Genomic DNA, 16681 nt, shown 5'->3' with positions numbered 1-16681 from the left:
TCCAACAGCATAACTGCCTTTGAACAGTCTGAGGGTGCTTGGCAGCACACTGAGCTCCTGAGTACCGTAGGCATACAGGACCTCATGTTAAGAGCTTCAGGATGTACTTCAAGGCTCTGTGTCTTATGGAGAAAGAATCTGTTATTTGAGTGTTAGCCTTAGGGAAGCTTTCAAAATGTATGTTCAGACAAAAAGATGGTATTAGTTTGTGCATTATAAATTGATTAGAAAGTTAAAGGGGCTGGTAGAGTACTGCAGTTATCAGTTTGTTTTCGAGAATGTCAGGAGGGATTTAATTTTTCTGAGAAGATCGACATGGAATGTAATGGGAAAGATGGTTCATTTGAAAAATAAGAAATATGAGATGCCAAATAAGCCACAAAACCATTTGGCCTACCATTTGCCAGGCAGGCGTGGGAAGGGAGTACTGTAATGAGAAAGACAGAAGTCTAACATTGGTAGTCATACAGTGTACTTAATGCCCCTCAAACAAATCAGTCAGTGTGAGCACGTCTCTGCTGCTTACGTGCTCTGTCTTTGTCAGAAACTGAACCAGAGACCATTGCAGCAAAGAAGCTAGGGGCAAGATTAGAGAGTAGGGAAGAAGCTGAGTATTGCATTGCTGGTGAGGCAGGGACATGAGAAGACTGTAGAAAAGGAGGAGGTACTTGCCCAGCCTAAGTCCTTGTACTAACTTCTTCCATCACCTGTGCTGAGTAGCCTTTGGTATTTGTAGCTCTTCCCTCAGCACCATTTTACAACTTTTAATCCCAAGGTTACTGCGTGGAAATACGACTATAGAATTAGCAGTGCTTTGGATCTCGTCTTTGATGGGCAAACCATAGTCAAGTAGTTAGGAACAGACTGCTTTTAAAACAAAACAAACCCAAAACAAAAAAATCAACCCCCAAACCGTACCACACACCCCAAAAAACCCCAGAGTGAGTAAACATTGCTGCCAAATTACTCTGTAATTAACAGTAACAATTCTCTGGAGGTGATGGTCAATATGCAGTTACTCAAATGATGTGAGAGCTCTGTTGTACTCTTGAGTAGTGTGCTGAGGTGGGGTAACTGGAGCTACAGTGGTGTAAAAATGAAGAGGAAGTGGGACCCAGTATCCAGTTTTACAATGATGGGAGGTAGGGAATAAGGCAGGGGATGAAGGGCAGAGAATGAGGAGGAGAGTATGTGTTGGGAAACAGAGAACAGTGGGAGTAAAGTATTTTTTAATCAGGATCTCGTAAGGTTCTGAATCTGCATGAACATCTGTGAGATAACTGTAGCTTACATCATGTGAGGCTCTAGACTGTATTGTACTCTTTTTACAGTAATTTTTTACCAGGTTCATCCCAACAAGGCATATCTGTAGACAGATTTGCAGTTCACAGTAAGAATTTACCTGTCTTGTTTGTTCTGCAGAGTTGCAGTCCATGTAAGTAATCAACCTTGTGTAGTTGTGTGATCCTTTTTAGCAGAGATCAACAGGGTATTGTGCATAAAGACTGTGGAATCTTTCAGAGTCCAAACTAGTTATATCAAATATCTGTTTATGTTCTACATACTGCTGGGTGATTTTAAAAATATCTGTTGCTTTATTTTAGTACTAGCTAAAAATAAAATCAAAGTAGTTAAAGAAGGCTTCCTTAAAGCCACTTACCCTTGCTGCAGTTAACTGGAGTGTCTTGTCACCCCATGTGCTGTGATACAGATGCTGGGGAGGGGGTAATGCTTGCCTATTCTCTCTGATGAGCATGAGTGCTGCAGAGTTCTTCATTTACTGTACTAGTGAATTTCTTTCTTGCTGTTTTGAGTCGTTCAGATATCATGTTCTTAGTTTAGCATAAATTCAGGAAACACAGTATGTGGGATCTAGCTGCCATTTATTATTGTTGTGTAATGATGACACACTGTTTTAACTTGTTAGGATTGTCTTTACTTGTTTGGATTGGATGAAGCTTTTCCCACGTAAGAGTGCTGCTCTTATTTTTAGAGCTTGTTCCAGCTATTCTCGTTAGATATTCCAGCTTGTCAGTTTTTTGGAGCTCAGGACAGTTTCATCTGTTCTTGATACTTTTATCTGAGGCCTGTAATTATTCCATGGATTTCAATAAGAATTTTTTTTGCTACAAATGCAATTGGTGGGGCCCATGCACATATCTGTTCTAAGGCATATTTATAGTCTGTGAGGTTCCAAAGAAGACAGTACTGATGTAATTCATCAAAGCTGATCGTCGAGGTGTCTAATTATCGAAGACGGTTTGCAGTGCACTAGGGGCAGATTCATTTCTAGCCAATGCTGACTTTTGTATTCACGGATCTTTAAGGAATTTCCTCTCAGTTGTCTCAGGATAAACAAGATGTTAGTCTGACTATAAGACAGATCCTCTTTCTTACAGACCAGCCAGCTCAGAGCACTTTAATTTGCTGATAAATCTCAAAAAGATTCTGTAACAAATCCTTTGAATCAAGATTATGGCATTTTTATGACAAGTTTTTGATCAAAGGAAGAAAGACAGAAAAAAGGAAAGGAACATTCTTCCTCCACACCCCCCCCCCCAATTAGGTAATATCCATCTCTAAGATGTGATAGCATGACACAATGGAGGTTTCTGACAACACTGCTAGTTTACTAAATGCGTTTTGTCGTCTATAAACTTCACGTCATCAAATGTTCTGTAGCATCAGTTGCGTTATAAGGGATGGAGTAATTTGGCAGAAAATAAACTCTCTTGCTTTCTAACTCTTCTCACCGGAGTGGGAGGCTAGGTGCGGCTAGCTTTAAATTCTGGGTGATATCCAATTTACCACTACCAGTCCAGTCGCATTGAATATGTATATTAAACTACCACGATTCTGGATATACTAATAGCAGTCTGCACCTTCAGTCCAGTCGTGCTCATGAACTAGCACGGCTGCATTTGGTCTCGTTCAGTGAGATACTGTGACAACTGGCTACTGAAACAGTGCAGTTTTATTTGTGCAACAGGTATATAGGTTTTTTGAATTGCTGGTAATAGTGACTGTCTGCAAGAAAGCATGTGCAAATATGATGTAATTAAGTATAAAACGCGTGAAAATGTTATAAATAATACAGCCTGGCTATAAACATTAGGGAATAACTCTCTAGAGAGATTTTTAAGATTCCCGAGAAAAGCGCTTAGTCTAAGTCTCACCCAAGGCGTCCCAAGGTGGGGAGAAGCGAGGCTCAGCCCGTCGGCTGATCCCGGTAGTCAGAGGCAGTCTGAGGTGGAGTTTCCCTTGACTTGCTCACGGTATTATCTTCTCCCCAAATCCCCTATTTCCCTGGCTATTTTTATATCCTTTCTACATTTAAGGTGGAGTTTTAGTGACTGTAGTCATACATACCTTTTATCATGATGGGTGTAAAATTCTCTCGCTTCACGTTTAAAGGTATAGTTTACAAAAAATTAAGGGCACAGACTGGAAGAGGAGTGGTCGCACCTTGGAGGCGGGTAGCCTTTGGGATGGAGGTGTGTTTTGGTATTAAAATGATATTAAAACGAGCAAAGTTCATGAGAGGATAGCACTTTGGCAAGGTTTCGAAAACCTGTTGGCTCAGGGGACCAGATGAGCTGCTTATCAGTTCTAGAGAACCATCTCTTCCCGCTTTATCATCACGGAGCAGGGCCACGGAGTCTCCACTCTGCTCCATCCTCTATGGTACATTGGAGGGAGTTGCTGTGTTAGTGAATTCCTCGCATGCCTGCTGCAGCTGTGTCCCATCCTCAGAGCTCCTTTTGATTTTATGCTTTTCCTCAATGGGTGGACACTGCTATGTTTTTCATATAAACCTTAATTTTCAGATGTAAACCTTAATTTTACTAATAATTCCACAGCATCTAATACTGATTCCAATTTCTCATTGGAAAACTCATTCTCATTTTGGATTGATAATTTACTGATTTTAATTTTAAAAGAATTGTACATCATATTTTTCTTGCAAACAAGAGAAAAGCCAAGTATTCCTTACTTTAGGTCTTAATTCCAGCTTTGTGTTGTGCAGGCTTCTCCCTCTGCCTCAGCAGTGTCATATCTTGCATTATGATTTCTCCCCAGCCTTTCTGTTTGGGGGTTTTGTTTTTAGCTTCATTTATGGAGGTGGACTTTTTTGAAGCACGCTGATGTATTTTATTTGAGATACATAAATATTCATGAATCTCTTAGATCATGTAGTCTGCATAATTCTCAGGTACTTTAAACATTGAAACAAGGCTTGAAATCTCACACATCTGTTTCAAATAGTAAGGCAACGTGATTGTTCTTGGCTGTATTGCTGCTACATAGCTGTGGGATAGCTAAGCTGGAGACTTGAGCTTTGTGTGTCTTGCATTGCGCTAAGGTCCATGATCATACACACAGCATTTGCTTGCAGAGTGCACATCCAGTTCTCCTAAGACTCTTGTCTCCTGAGTTCCTCTTCCAGCTCAGATTGACTGTCAGTTTTGGCTGAGGTTTTTCAAAGGAGACTAAAGTAGAGAGCTGCAATGAACGGGTAGACTTCATTAAAATATAATGGGAACGGGTTACCTGAATGTCTTATTACCCCTTTAAAAGTTTTAGCCTTTAGAGTTCCAGTGGACCATAACTGTCCTGCTATGACGTTAGAGAAGGCAGGAGAAAGCTAGTTGAAGGCTTTGAATGTGATGGAGAACAGAGAATGGGCTACTTAAATGGAGATGTAGAGAAAGTGGTATTAGGTAGTGTGTTTGTGATGACCCATTTTGCACTTGAAAGCTTGTAAATGTTTTTCTGAAGGGTATGTGGTGATTTCATTCTTATGCAAGAGAATAAATGTGTTAAAAGATTTATTCAGAATGTAGAAATGTTTGTTTCATAAATATGTCCGAGTTATATAACTGATGTAAGAAGTTTTGTCTTTTTTCCTCAGCTGTTTGTGTATTCAGTACCAAAGAGAGGCATAAACTGCAAATTATTTCAACAATCAAAGAGTCTTAATAATGAGGGAATGCTATTGAGGATGCGAGTTTTTAATGGAATTTCCTTCTACTGATTAACATCAGCTCAATATTGTGTGGGTATAGCTTTAGTAATCAGTTTTTAAACCAGGGGTTGATTTCCACTGGCATTCAGAGACATGGGACGTGAGATTGTCCGTATTTGAAATTTTAAAGCTAAGAGATTTTTTTGTATTTTCTAAAGTCCAGTATTATTGTTTTTGGTGGTGTTCTGTATACCTCCTGAGTTACATTCAAGGCAGTAGGGTGATAGGTGTGAGTGAGGGGTTTAGACGTTGCAGAACTGTCCAAGGCAACCTACTCATTTCTGAAAGGCAGGAAATGGCATGATTGTTAGCATTTACCCCTTTAACTTTCTGCTGCCTGCTCATGCCTATTTGTGAAGAGCAATTTAAATTTACATACTGGACAGTCTGGGATATCATTTATGTTATGTTTATTGGTTGGACAGTTGCATATTTTCAGTATAGCATTATTAGAAGTGGTGTTAGCTGACTGTTCTTGTACTTAATGCTGGAGAACAATTCCTATTCTCACAGCAGCTAGGAGCAGCAAGTATAGCAGACAAGATCCTGATTGCCATTAAAGTTCTATGACTTAAAAATTGTTCTTGGGATCATAAATGTTTTTGTGTCAAGGGAAGTTTAAAAGTTGAATGCCAATTTTCCTGTTCGTTTTAACTGCATTAATTTCCCTACTAAATGATAAATCTACTAGGTTACCTTTTAGTAGCTTTATTACAGTGGATAGAACTCTGCCACAGGTGTATCCGCCTGCTTGCTACTGAAGTCAGTCATAGCATCTTTACAGGGGCTAATTTAAGCTGAAAGAAGCATTTTAGGTGAGTGATTAAAATGAGCCTGAAAAAACACAACACTGTACAGCAACAGTCAATTGGAGTTTTCTTGGAGCCACCTCTGTACTGTATGCTCTGCATTCTTGTATACAAAAGCAAACAGTGAGCAGGATCAGGCCTGGAAAGTGAAAATTAGATTAATCAACTCACAAATTATAAAATAAGACCTCCTGGAATAATTTGTGGTAATAATTGAAGCAGGTAAATTATCTTGGGTAGGGGCTTTTTTTTTTTTAACCTTCTACTGTACTGTTCATTTTAGGCTTATAAAATAAATTTTATTCATCTTGTATGAGCACCTAATGATCTGGATCTTTTCTCCTACTAATTTTAAACTATTTAAATGTGTTTATAGTTTGAAATATGTTACTTTTTTTAAAAGGAAGAAGCTACAAATGAATCTGCCCCTGGAATTAAAAGGAGTGTGCATGCTTTACATACATGGTGGGGCCAGAGCTTCAAAGCTATTTATTTTTCTTAAACTCAACTTCTGCCTTTGGAATGGTGCCAACTACACAATCCCAACTTTCACTAAGATACGCTCCTTCAGAGATGAATTAATTCTTACACCAGAGATTGAGAGCATCACCTTTGTATTGCTAGAAGCCCCAGCTCAGTTGGGATTTTAGCTCCTGGGTTTTTCATATAGAGCAAATTAAACTGCTGGAATAAAAATCTAAAGGTCATTGAGCAGCCAAGGCTTGCCTTTTTTTAACTAATACTGAGTTTTTAATCCAAGTACACGCATGCACACTGTCCACCCTCCCTGCTCCCCCAGAATTAGAGTGGTGGTTTATAAAGCCACCAACATCAAACTTGAGTCTACCAACTTTATCCTGTGGTGCAAGGAATGACCTTCCCATATCAAGAATACAAGGTGGACAGGAATAATGTTGTCTTGCATTTTGCTGGTTTTCGGTGTTATGCAACAAGTTGTTGCCACACTAGCCTGCTATTTTTCAAAGGAGCATGTTTTGTCAGCTGTTGAGTCATAGACTGTCTGTTGCCAGTCATTAGGAAATTTCTTGCACAAAGCTCAAAAATAACTTTGGGAATTTACCTCCTCTCCCTCTTTAACCTACAGATACGTTACAGAGATACAGATCTGTATATATAAAACATGAATACACTACTGAGGATTTGAACTTAGAATGGGACTCAAGAAAAAATATGGTGGTTTTCTACATTTTTTGGTTGGTGCCAGTGAGGAAAGTAAAAATGGTATACCCAGCACTTGGAGTCCCGTTCCTACTGTAATCCACTTGCTGCTATTTAGCTGTGATGTGACAGTGGATATTCTGCTCCCGGAGTGTTAGCTGTTAAAGTGGTGCAGCTATGGTCAGGAACCTGCTGGCTTTGTGTGTGTTTGCTTTCTGCTTTTCCCGGTGAGTTAATTGCTGGAGGAACTGAATTGGAACTGCTGATGGATGTATGAAAAAACGATGCAGGAGTGTCCAGGTTTACTGTTGCTGGCAAAGTGAAAGCTCCCCAGCTGTCTGGGTAGTTGTATGGATACACATTGCCAGTCTTCTGCGTCAGAATCACGGGAGAGGTCACAAGTTGGGAAGAGACAGACACTGCTACGTCTTTCTTCTCTTTGCAGTTTGTCAGGAAGGGAGAGCAGCTTTGTGAGTTTTAAACAAGAATAAAGAATCTGTATTACTTCACTGTTTCCCTCCTGGCCCTTCTCATGTTGTCTTTCTGGCCGATGTGGCCTCCTTACTTGACCTTTTTGTCCCTCAGCCACTGTAAGATTCCTGCTTCTGAAATATTTCTTGTATTTTTATAATGCTGTAATCAGAGGTTGATGAATCCCAGAATGCTTCGTGTATGAAATTCTTCTTTGCTTTTATTACCATCTGATCAATGCTAATGTTTTATGTTCCCCCGTCCCTCCTGCCCCTCAACGTCTTTAGCTTTTAATTCTCCTTACCAGCTGAGGCAGTTTAGATGCATGAAACCCCTAAAACAGCAGTGTTTGTAACTGGGTAGTGCAGCGACCCTGCTCTGTGGGTGCCCTCGGCGACGTGCCCAGTTAGCAGGCTGGCAGGAATATTTGTTGGGTTGCGAGAGACGAAGCCCGGCAGGCGGAATGGCTGAAGTGGAGTTGAGCCAAGGCAGTGGGGGCCCTTCCTCCCGGTCTGGGCAGCAGGGGGCAGTGTGAGCCCATAGCACCGCCAGCAGAGACATCCCAGCAAAAATCGGGGAAAAAAGGAAAAGAAAAAGTATTTATTTTTACTCAGTATTAGTCTTCTGACCTAATCAGTAAAAAAGTCATTATTCACACAACACTGGGCAATATGCACTGTAATTTTTAACAAATAATAGGAAACTGTTAATGTTTTCACAGGAAATACAGTTCTGTCTTGTGCAGCAATGGTCATTTATCACTGCACTTTGTGAAATCACTCATTTGTTCTAATTTGAATGTAAATGACTCTAAGGTTTTACAAATAAGGTGACAGACTCACATAAATGTAATTGCAGGGTTCATCTCTCTCTTTTTATATATCACTCATTAAGTTATGAATTAAATACATCGTATTAAACCAGGGGCATGTCCAATGATGATATTGTAATGGCAAATTACTCTATGCTATTAGAGGTGTATTTTTTATTCATGGACATTAATTTGTCATTAAGCGGCATTAGTTTAGCACTTTTATGTGGAAGACGTGACCTGAAAGAGGAGACTTGCAGCTCTAATATGAAAGAACAGGAATACAGGCGTCAGATACACAGAGCTTTTTTTTTTTTTTTATCTCCTCTAAAGAAGCAGAGGGACATTTTACTTAAATTTGCCTTAATCTAAAGCAATTTGAGCTGTGTTAAGCCATTTTGGCAAAAGTATTTCTGAAACATGCAAATGCTTTGGTTATAAAGTATTTACCAATATGGGAAGAGCCAGAACGCTAACTACAAAATGGTGACTATAAATCATTTGTAACCTATGAACCTGAAGAGAACATTGGGCCTGAAGTGAATTACAGTCTGATTTTCTCTCAGAAGTATCACTGTGGTAGAGTTAATTGTCCATCTTTTCTTTCCTCTGTACTGACGTAGCCAAGATAGAACTGGTTTTTTTTCTGCTTAATTATGAAACAAGTATCTTTTACCTCCTCTATACTTTGCATTTTTAAATGCGCTATTATTATTTTCCCAGGGGTCAATTTCAAGTTTGAAATGTTAAGCAGAATCTTTCTTAAGAAAATGAATGACAAAATGTATTTGATGGCATTTGAGAGGCAACTTGGCACTTGAAGCGTTAAACTGAGGAAAATAGTGAATGACTTGGTCTGTTCTGTCTTTGAAAGATACTAAAAATACCTTGTAGATTTTATTTTCATTTTACAGTCACTTTAATAGAGGAGAGTATCCTTTCAAAATTTTGTTTACTTAATGGTAGAGATGGACTGAAGTCATAAGGATCCAAGTCAATATATCTCCCAGTTTGGCAGTACTTGCCTTTTAGACTTTTCTTTAGACCATCTCTCGATAAAGGCAAAAAGTCTGAACTTGAGACAAAACTATGTCTTGATTCCCTGCCCCTCTGTTATGTGCTGTTTTTCTGATGCCTTAATTATTACAGTTTGATCCATCTCTCTGAAGTGCTCACACACACTCAACTAGTGTGTTGTGCTAGCTGAGAAGAAAGATTCGTAATGAAAATGACCTAAGCCCAAAGTGCACATAAGTATTTGAGAAATGGAAGTACCCTGAATTATCATCCATTTTTAACTACTGTTAAACACTATTTCAGTACTTAATAGAGAAACATTATTCACTGAACCGTTTCAGTTTCTAGGGGAGCACAAAGAAGGAAGCAAGTTTCATGTAAGGCTGTTGATGTTTTCCAGTAGATCTCTTAGCAGCAGTAAATGAAACAACATTTTAGCACATCCCATCATTTACAGTGTTTAGGTTGCACAACTGCATCAGAGTAGAATTTGCCAGGGAACCAGTATCTTGCTTCAGAATTGTGGTGTAGACTAGTTCTATTTAAAACAAAAACTCCATTTCTGTTCAGGGTATTGAATAGGCCTTGAACCCAGAATGAATATAAATGTATACATGCTGTCTTACTGAATCTTCAGCCAATATGTAATCAGAGCTTTGAAAGTTATAAATTGTCCTCATTCATCTCACTAATTCTAAAAATTCAAGATACAAACCTAAAGATTAGTGGTATCAACAACTTTATTAACCATCAATAGTGTCCTGCAAGTGTGTTATTCCAACCTGAAAAATGTTTGTAACTTTATTCACTTGTTTTCCTGTGTAATCTATACTAAACAGCTGTTTATTAATTTGGAGGAAGCTGCTGCTAAATTTCTCATCTGTTTCAACAGTCTTGCACAAATTTGTGATTTCTACCACAGAGTGTGTCTAGCTACATAGGTGGCATTGGATCCTGGATGGCTTAAACCAGGACTTTTATTTGCAGTTCAGCGGGAACTGAGCTGGTAACACATGGAATTGTCTCCGCAGTAGTTTTTATGGGAGCTGTTGTGTCCTCTGGATTAGAGGGATAGTGATATATCAGTTGGACTTGCCTCATAAACACTTTGACCTTTGGTGTGAAAATTTCCAAAGCCACACAAAGGAGGGTTTTTCTAAATTCTGCTTCAGTGTTTTCTCCTTGTTTACCATAAGCCACATCTGCTCTAATTATATATGCAAAAGGCCTTGAATTTCCATAGCATCTAAGGACACCTGTTTATGATAGGGAAAGTATTCTAGTAACCTCAGGTATGTTCAGCCTCCAAAACACATTGGGATTGGAATTTCCACTGACTTGAAATGGGATGTTGTGGATGTGGGGGGAGCTAGCGGGACTGGCCCACTGTCTTATACCAGGCCCAGAATCAGTGTTTCTATTTTGATTTCACCTTTCTCACAATATCTTTACTCATATTTGCAGCATGACAATCTTCACGGGAAACTGAAGTATGCAGGGGAGTATATGTGTATAATGGTGATGTCAAGGACCCCCAGAGATTGATATTGAATGTTTACTGTAATTAAATACTTGAAAGTATTTGACTACCCTAGATACTGTTGTGAGCCTTACCTTGCATATGTGTTATAACCCAGTGGTAAAAAGTCCTAATCAACTTCTGGACTCGTAGCACCCTTCAACCATGGACCGAAAGTTGAACAGTGTAATAGAACTTCTTGAAAAGGAATAAAACAAGTAGTGAAAATGATCTGGGTGTGTAGCGAATATTTCAGGATGGAGGGAAACAAACGACCTTAGGTATGTGTATCCTTTAATAAGCTGTTGTTAGTGTTTTACTTTTAGGTGTGCTTGAAATCTTTAAAATTTGGGTGTTTTAGCAACATTTCTTATTAAAATTCGTATTTGAAAAGGATTAATTTTTATAATGTTACCTGGAATAATCACTGACTAAAAACTTTTTCAGTGAACTCTAGTTAGTTTTTAAAAACAGTGACTGTTCTTATTATATTAGCTGAAGAAACAGATTCTTTTTGAAGTAACTGATCTATGTCCCTCCTCTAAATGCCCTTCCAATTTTCCGTTAAAGGGTATCTGGCTTCATTTTGATTGTGTTTAAAGGGGGATACAGAAGAGAGGCCCTTCATACAGTTCAGGATTTTGAGATACTGGCAACCATCTGTAGTTGTGAACACTTAGAAATTAGGCCTACAATGGTCTGTTCTGCTTTTAAAGGTGGTGTCTTCACCTGTCTTGAGGCCAGTGAGACTTTCATCATTTGGTTATGTGTCTTAAATATATGATGCATTGATTAAATATTTTTGTTTTCTGTTTCTATGGGAAAAAAGCCTCAGTGGTAGAGCAAGGAATTTTGACCATTAGCTGTCTGAGATTTGGTGTGTATGTGGGGTGTGTGTGTGATTATTTTTTATTCTTGTGAAGAACTGCTAGAAACTAAGTGAACAAAAGTCCGCATGATATTTGGAGGCTTGTGCCTTCCTGATGCTTAGGACCTTCAGCAGTATGAACATTCACATGTGTTAGTTTTGGGAGGACTTGTGACTTGTTTGGCATTACTGATGGTCAGATGTAGGAAATGTCAAACTGGACATTGTGTCAAGGTCCACTTTTTACATTTGGGCTTTGCCCTTCCTAGATTTTCTTTTTTTGAGAGACATTTATAATAATTTCTGACCAAGAGAGTGATAAGTGAATCCCTAGTCAATAATGCTTAAAATCCCCCTTGATCCTCACACATACCGAATTCTTTTTTTTTTCATTCAATGATGCTTCCAGAATTTTTTCCAATCTTTTATTTTTCTTCGCTTATGTGGGCTACTGCTATCCCTTTTTATCCTGTTTGCCTCCTGAAACCATTTCTGGTTATTAAGTAGTAAACCTGCTAATCGGCACAGCTCCTAGTCATGGGAAAGAGAGATGTTCTTTTCACTGCATAAATTTAGGGACAGAGTGTTGTGGAGGGTTTTATTTTACTGAGACATAATACTTAGACAAAACATGTTACAGACATTTTGCTGATATATTGAGCTGTATAAATAACTTTAAATTGTGTTAAAGTTGGGGATGGGATGGAGAAGAAAAGAATTATCTAACTACTAGAACTCTGGAGTGGGTTCCAGGCATGTGAAGTTCTGTTTTTTGTATCTTCTGCATCATGGGAAGTCTTTTAAATTATTCTTCTGCTCCTCCTTTTTTTTTTTCCAGTAAAATGAGACTTTTTCTTGGTTTAGTGCTGTGAGAAAAAAATTTCTTGGTAATTTTTGAGCTGAGGTCGAATATTGCAGGAGCATAGATATACCTGAACAAATAAGTTTTCCAAATAAAATGGAAGTGTTGCCTTTTTATCATTCACATACTTATAATCGGGTTGTTTTAACTACTGAGTACCCTCATATCTTTCTGCAGCTGCAACAAGTCTTTTGCTCTTCAGAGGAACATGAAACTACATACCCTCAGAGGTCAAAGTGCACAAATATTTCCTTCTTTACCTGTAGCAAATTAGCAGATTACTTGTTTTATTGCAGTCATTTTCTTTTTTTAATGCAGAGTTGCAAAATGTTTGTAGTCACACAAAGGCAATGCAAACAGTCCCGTACTTCCTAGTCCAGTGGCCAGGGTAACTTTGATCCTACCTTCATGAGCCAGAAACTGTTTGCTGAAATTTGGTCAGAGAACTTTTTGGCTTTCGTACATTCTCTCCATTTTATAACTAACTTTGCTCAAGATCAAATCCTCCAGGAGTCTTTGTTTAAAAAACTAAGTTGAGCACCTTGAATCTTGCAAGGTTGGTTTTCCAGCCTATAGTAGTTTCAGATCCTTAAAGTGTGGACTTCAGAACTGGGACCAATATTTGAGCAGTAGTCTTAAAAACACAATGTTGATGCAGTAAGAGGGATTGTTTCTTTTATTGGATAGTACTGGGTGTGCATTTAATGACATGAGCCTTTTTTTCTTTTGCCTTTTTTTTTTTTTTTCTGCAGCACTGTTCTTGGAACTGATGCTATTTCTGACAGCTTCTTAGTGGCTCCTGATGGCCTACAAGTGCTGTTCCAAATAGAGCCTGGTATATTTTTTGTATTGGCTATGTTACTGGTTCTCAGATACCGTTTTTTTTAATGTGATTTTTTTAACACTTTGCCAGGAAAGCTAGACAATACTTATATTCTGTCATTCTCATAATTTGTTACCCCACTGCTTTTGCAGAGTCTTCTTCTGACTCTGCAGGCAAAACTTGCCATTCTCTAGTTCAATTAAACTGTTAACAGTATTGGACCAAGAATTGATTCCTTGAGGACTTTGCTGGAAAAATTTACGCTGCTTTGTAACTTACCATTACTGACTTCATTTTGAGATTGTCATTGACCAATTCTTTGATCCATCTAAGATGCATCCTACTGAAAGTACGTAATATGTGAAATTTATGAAACATTATAATGCTCAACTTTCTCTAATAGTCCTTGTGTTAAATTTGTCCCATTTTGTTCTGCCAATATTTCTTGTAAACTTGGGAAAATGAGCTCTTTTGAGGTTTCCAAAACAGAAGTTCTCCAACTGCTGATGCCTTATTCCTTTCATACAAGTCAAATGTCAGTAGACAGCTGGGGTGATGTGATTCTTATGATGCATTAGGAACTACTGATTTAAAATTGGTGACTGATTCTGCTTTGTGTATCAAAGTTATACTCAGTATTGAGTTATTCTGCACTGGATTCAGCCTTTCTGTAGATGGAGTATCACATACTGCCTTAAAATTCTGAGAAAGTTTTGTTGCTTCGGCAAATATTTCTGAGATATGAATTTGGCTGTGTTAATTAACCCATCATTCCACACATCTTAGTTTGTTTCATTCTCTGGTGATATTAGATGTCCAGCTCACTACAGTTACCCTTTTCCATTCTCCATTTTTAGATGTGTTTATTAGGTTTGTAATCTGTAAGCATTTGGTGACAGGCTGTTACCTGGGATTCTGAAGCAGAGACAAGTTTTTAAGAAAAGTGGTCCCTCAAGGGAACCAAAAGAATAAATACTAGGGGAGGAGGGAGCAGGGAGAGAGAGAGTGTTGTTAAAACTAAAAGATAATGTTGGCACAGGAACAAATGCATATACGCTGTCTGAGTAAATTAAGCTGGAAATTAGGAGACAGAGTCTAAAATCAGCTGAGCCTTCTTGTAATAGGAGTTGGGAGCAAGAACAGAGGAAATTTTAAGATGGTTCTTTCTTAATTTATGGCAAAGATGATTTGATGAGCTTGTCCAGTACAGTAGGGAAATAGTTTTCCACTCCTGCATTCTCGTGGCCTTAAACAGGTGTTAGAGTCTCCAAAAGAATTGGAAGCAATACTGTTGTACAGTCCCATTTTTCTTTATTCTTCTTGTTGATGGTAATTTTCTTTTTTAACTGCTACTCCTATGAACTTTGGAGCCCTAAAGGACAAAACTGGCTCTTTCTGGATTTGTCAATTTTAGCAACAAAGAATAAGTGAACATTTACCATAAAATATTGCTGGTGGTTGATGGATTAGCCAAATAGTTTCCAGCTTTCCTTAAGCATTGTAGTAACTGAAGAGTTAGCAAAAATATAAAGTAATGAATCATCTGTAAAGACTGTGTACCAGTGTTCTGTGATTTCTGCTGGAGTAAAGAATGCAGGATTATGTCATTCTTCAACATATTTGAAGAAAAGACAGGCTTTCATAATTGGCAAAAAACTGTAAACGTTAATAAATCTGATGAAATCCTCCCTTTGGGTTTCTGTTGTCTGAAATGGTATGAAAGGGCCAGGTCGAGGGTTAGATGATCTCCATGTTCTGTTTCATCCCTGAATTTTTATTTGTTATACTGATTGCTACAGTTATCTTGCCAGGAATATGTGGCAGGATGTGAAGCCAGGTGAGATCTGTGCCAGGTACAGTTGAAAAAACAAACAGGTTCCCACAGCAGCATCTGTTTGGCAGGGCAAAGCAGCTATTGAAAACTCAGCAGAACCTTACCTGTTGTTGTTCCAATGGTACCATGAAACTTTAACTGTGTAGTCTTAATGTTTCATTATTACATTTCTTTCCATGATACACATAATCATGTATACAATGTATGAAAGGTATGTATAATAAGGGTCACTTAAAATATTTAATTGGATTGCCATTTGAATATATTTGTACTGCTTAATAACTCAGATTAATCTATTTGAGATTCTACAAAACCATTTACTCTCTTTTAACAAGTCATCCTGTACTGTGCCTATAAATACATCTACATTCTGCACTGGTCTTGCAGTAAATGTAAGCACAGTTGTATACATTGCAAAATTCTGACCTAGCTGTGCCACTGTGACCAGGCTTCAGCAAAATGTCTTTTGTGCTTCAGCTGGTTGGATTTGGTGTTTAGCAGAGGAAAATTTCAAGTAAGATCTAAAATATAGTTTTTGAAGGATTTCTGCTTATGCTTAGTATGACATAGGTATGTCTGTTGCTGTGCTGTTGAGTACGTGTATGATCCGTTAGTTCTTAGGTAAATGTGTGAGGTTTTGCAGAATGAGAACCTTTGATAAACAAAGGAAGAGCTGGAACCAACAGAATCGAATTTCTTTTCTCTTAAAATTGTGTTGATCCCTTTTGTTGTCTGGTAAGTATATTTTTATCACGACAACTTTTCATGTTGTTACTATCTCTTATCTATTTAGAGTCTGTCTTTGCTATGGTTTATGTCAAGGTTCTCTTCTGAGTGGTGCAGCTGGTTCATAGTATTTAACATAGCAGAGAACCTGGAGGACTTGAGGTCAAGATCTTGTTGTGCTAGGTGCTGCTTAAGGATTTTGAATGAACATATCCCTGTCCCAGAGACCTCACGCTTCCTTTTTGCTTTAAAGAGGCTGAATCCTATTTAGGAAAAAGGGAAGTCACCATGCAACTCTTCTCTGCTACCGCAGCAGGGCTAGTCATTTAATACCTTGATTTATAACAGTGTTGTAATCTAAATAGGAAGCAGGTGGAATTACAACTGGGTATGATACTTTGGATATTAATGGCTTGGCTTGGTAGCGGAATTCTAAAGCTGTATATACTTTTTCTGTCTTAATTATGCATTCATTAAAAGCTTTTATACCCAACAGAATAAAGTAAATATTGTTTGATCTCTGTAGTGTGCTCCCAGACTGTAGATTTGCACAGCAGGGTCTTGATAATCTGAATAAATTGTATTTCCCCAAGGAGTTTATCTTTCAAATAAGGTCATAAAGAAATGCATTCTTTCCCCTTAGTTCTCCTTGTGCTTTTTCTGCTATTTATAACACGGAGCAGAGGAATAGAGGTATATTGTAGTCTGCTGTGTACTTGGTTATGATTAACTCTAA

General features: G+C 38.2%; 1 protein-coding gene across 14 annotated transcripts in view; it reads left to right on the top strand.

Moving 5' to 3' along the window:
* KLHL32 (kelch like family member 32) overlaps positions 1-16681 on the top strand; it is a 154240-nt gene that overhangs the window by 91688 nt on the left and 45871 nt on the right. The window lies entirely within an intron of this gene.

This window comes from Opisthocomus hoazin, chromosome 2 (genome assembly GCF_030867145.1).
Source record: "Opisthocomus hoazin isolate bOpiHoa1 chromosome 2, bOpiHoa1.hap1, whole genome shotgun sequence".
Lineage (NCBI taxonomy): Eukaryota > Metazoa > Chordata > Aves > Opisthocomiformes > Opisthocomidae > Opisthocomus > Opisthocomus hoazin.
This window is presented reverse-complemented; position numbering and strand designations above follow the sequence as displayed.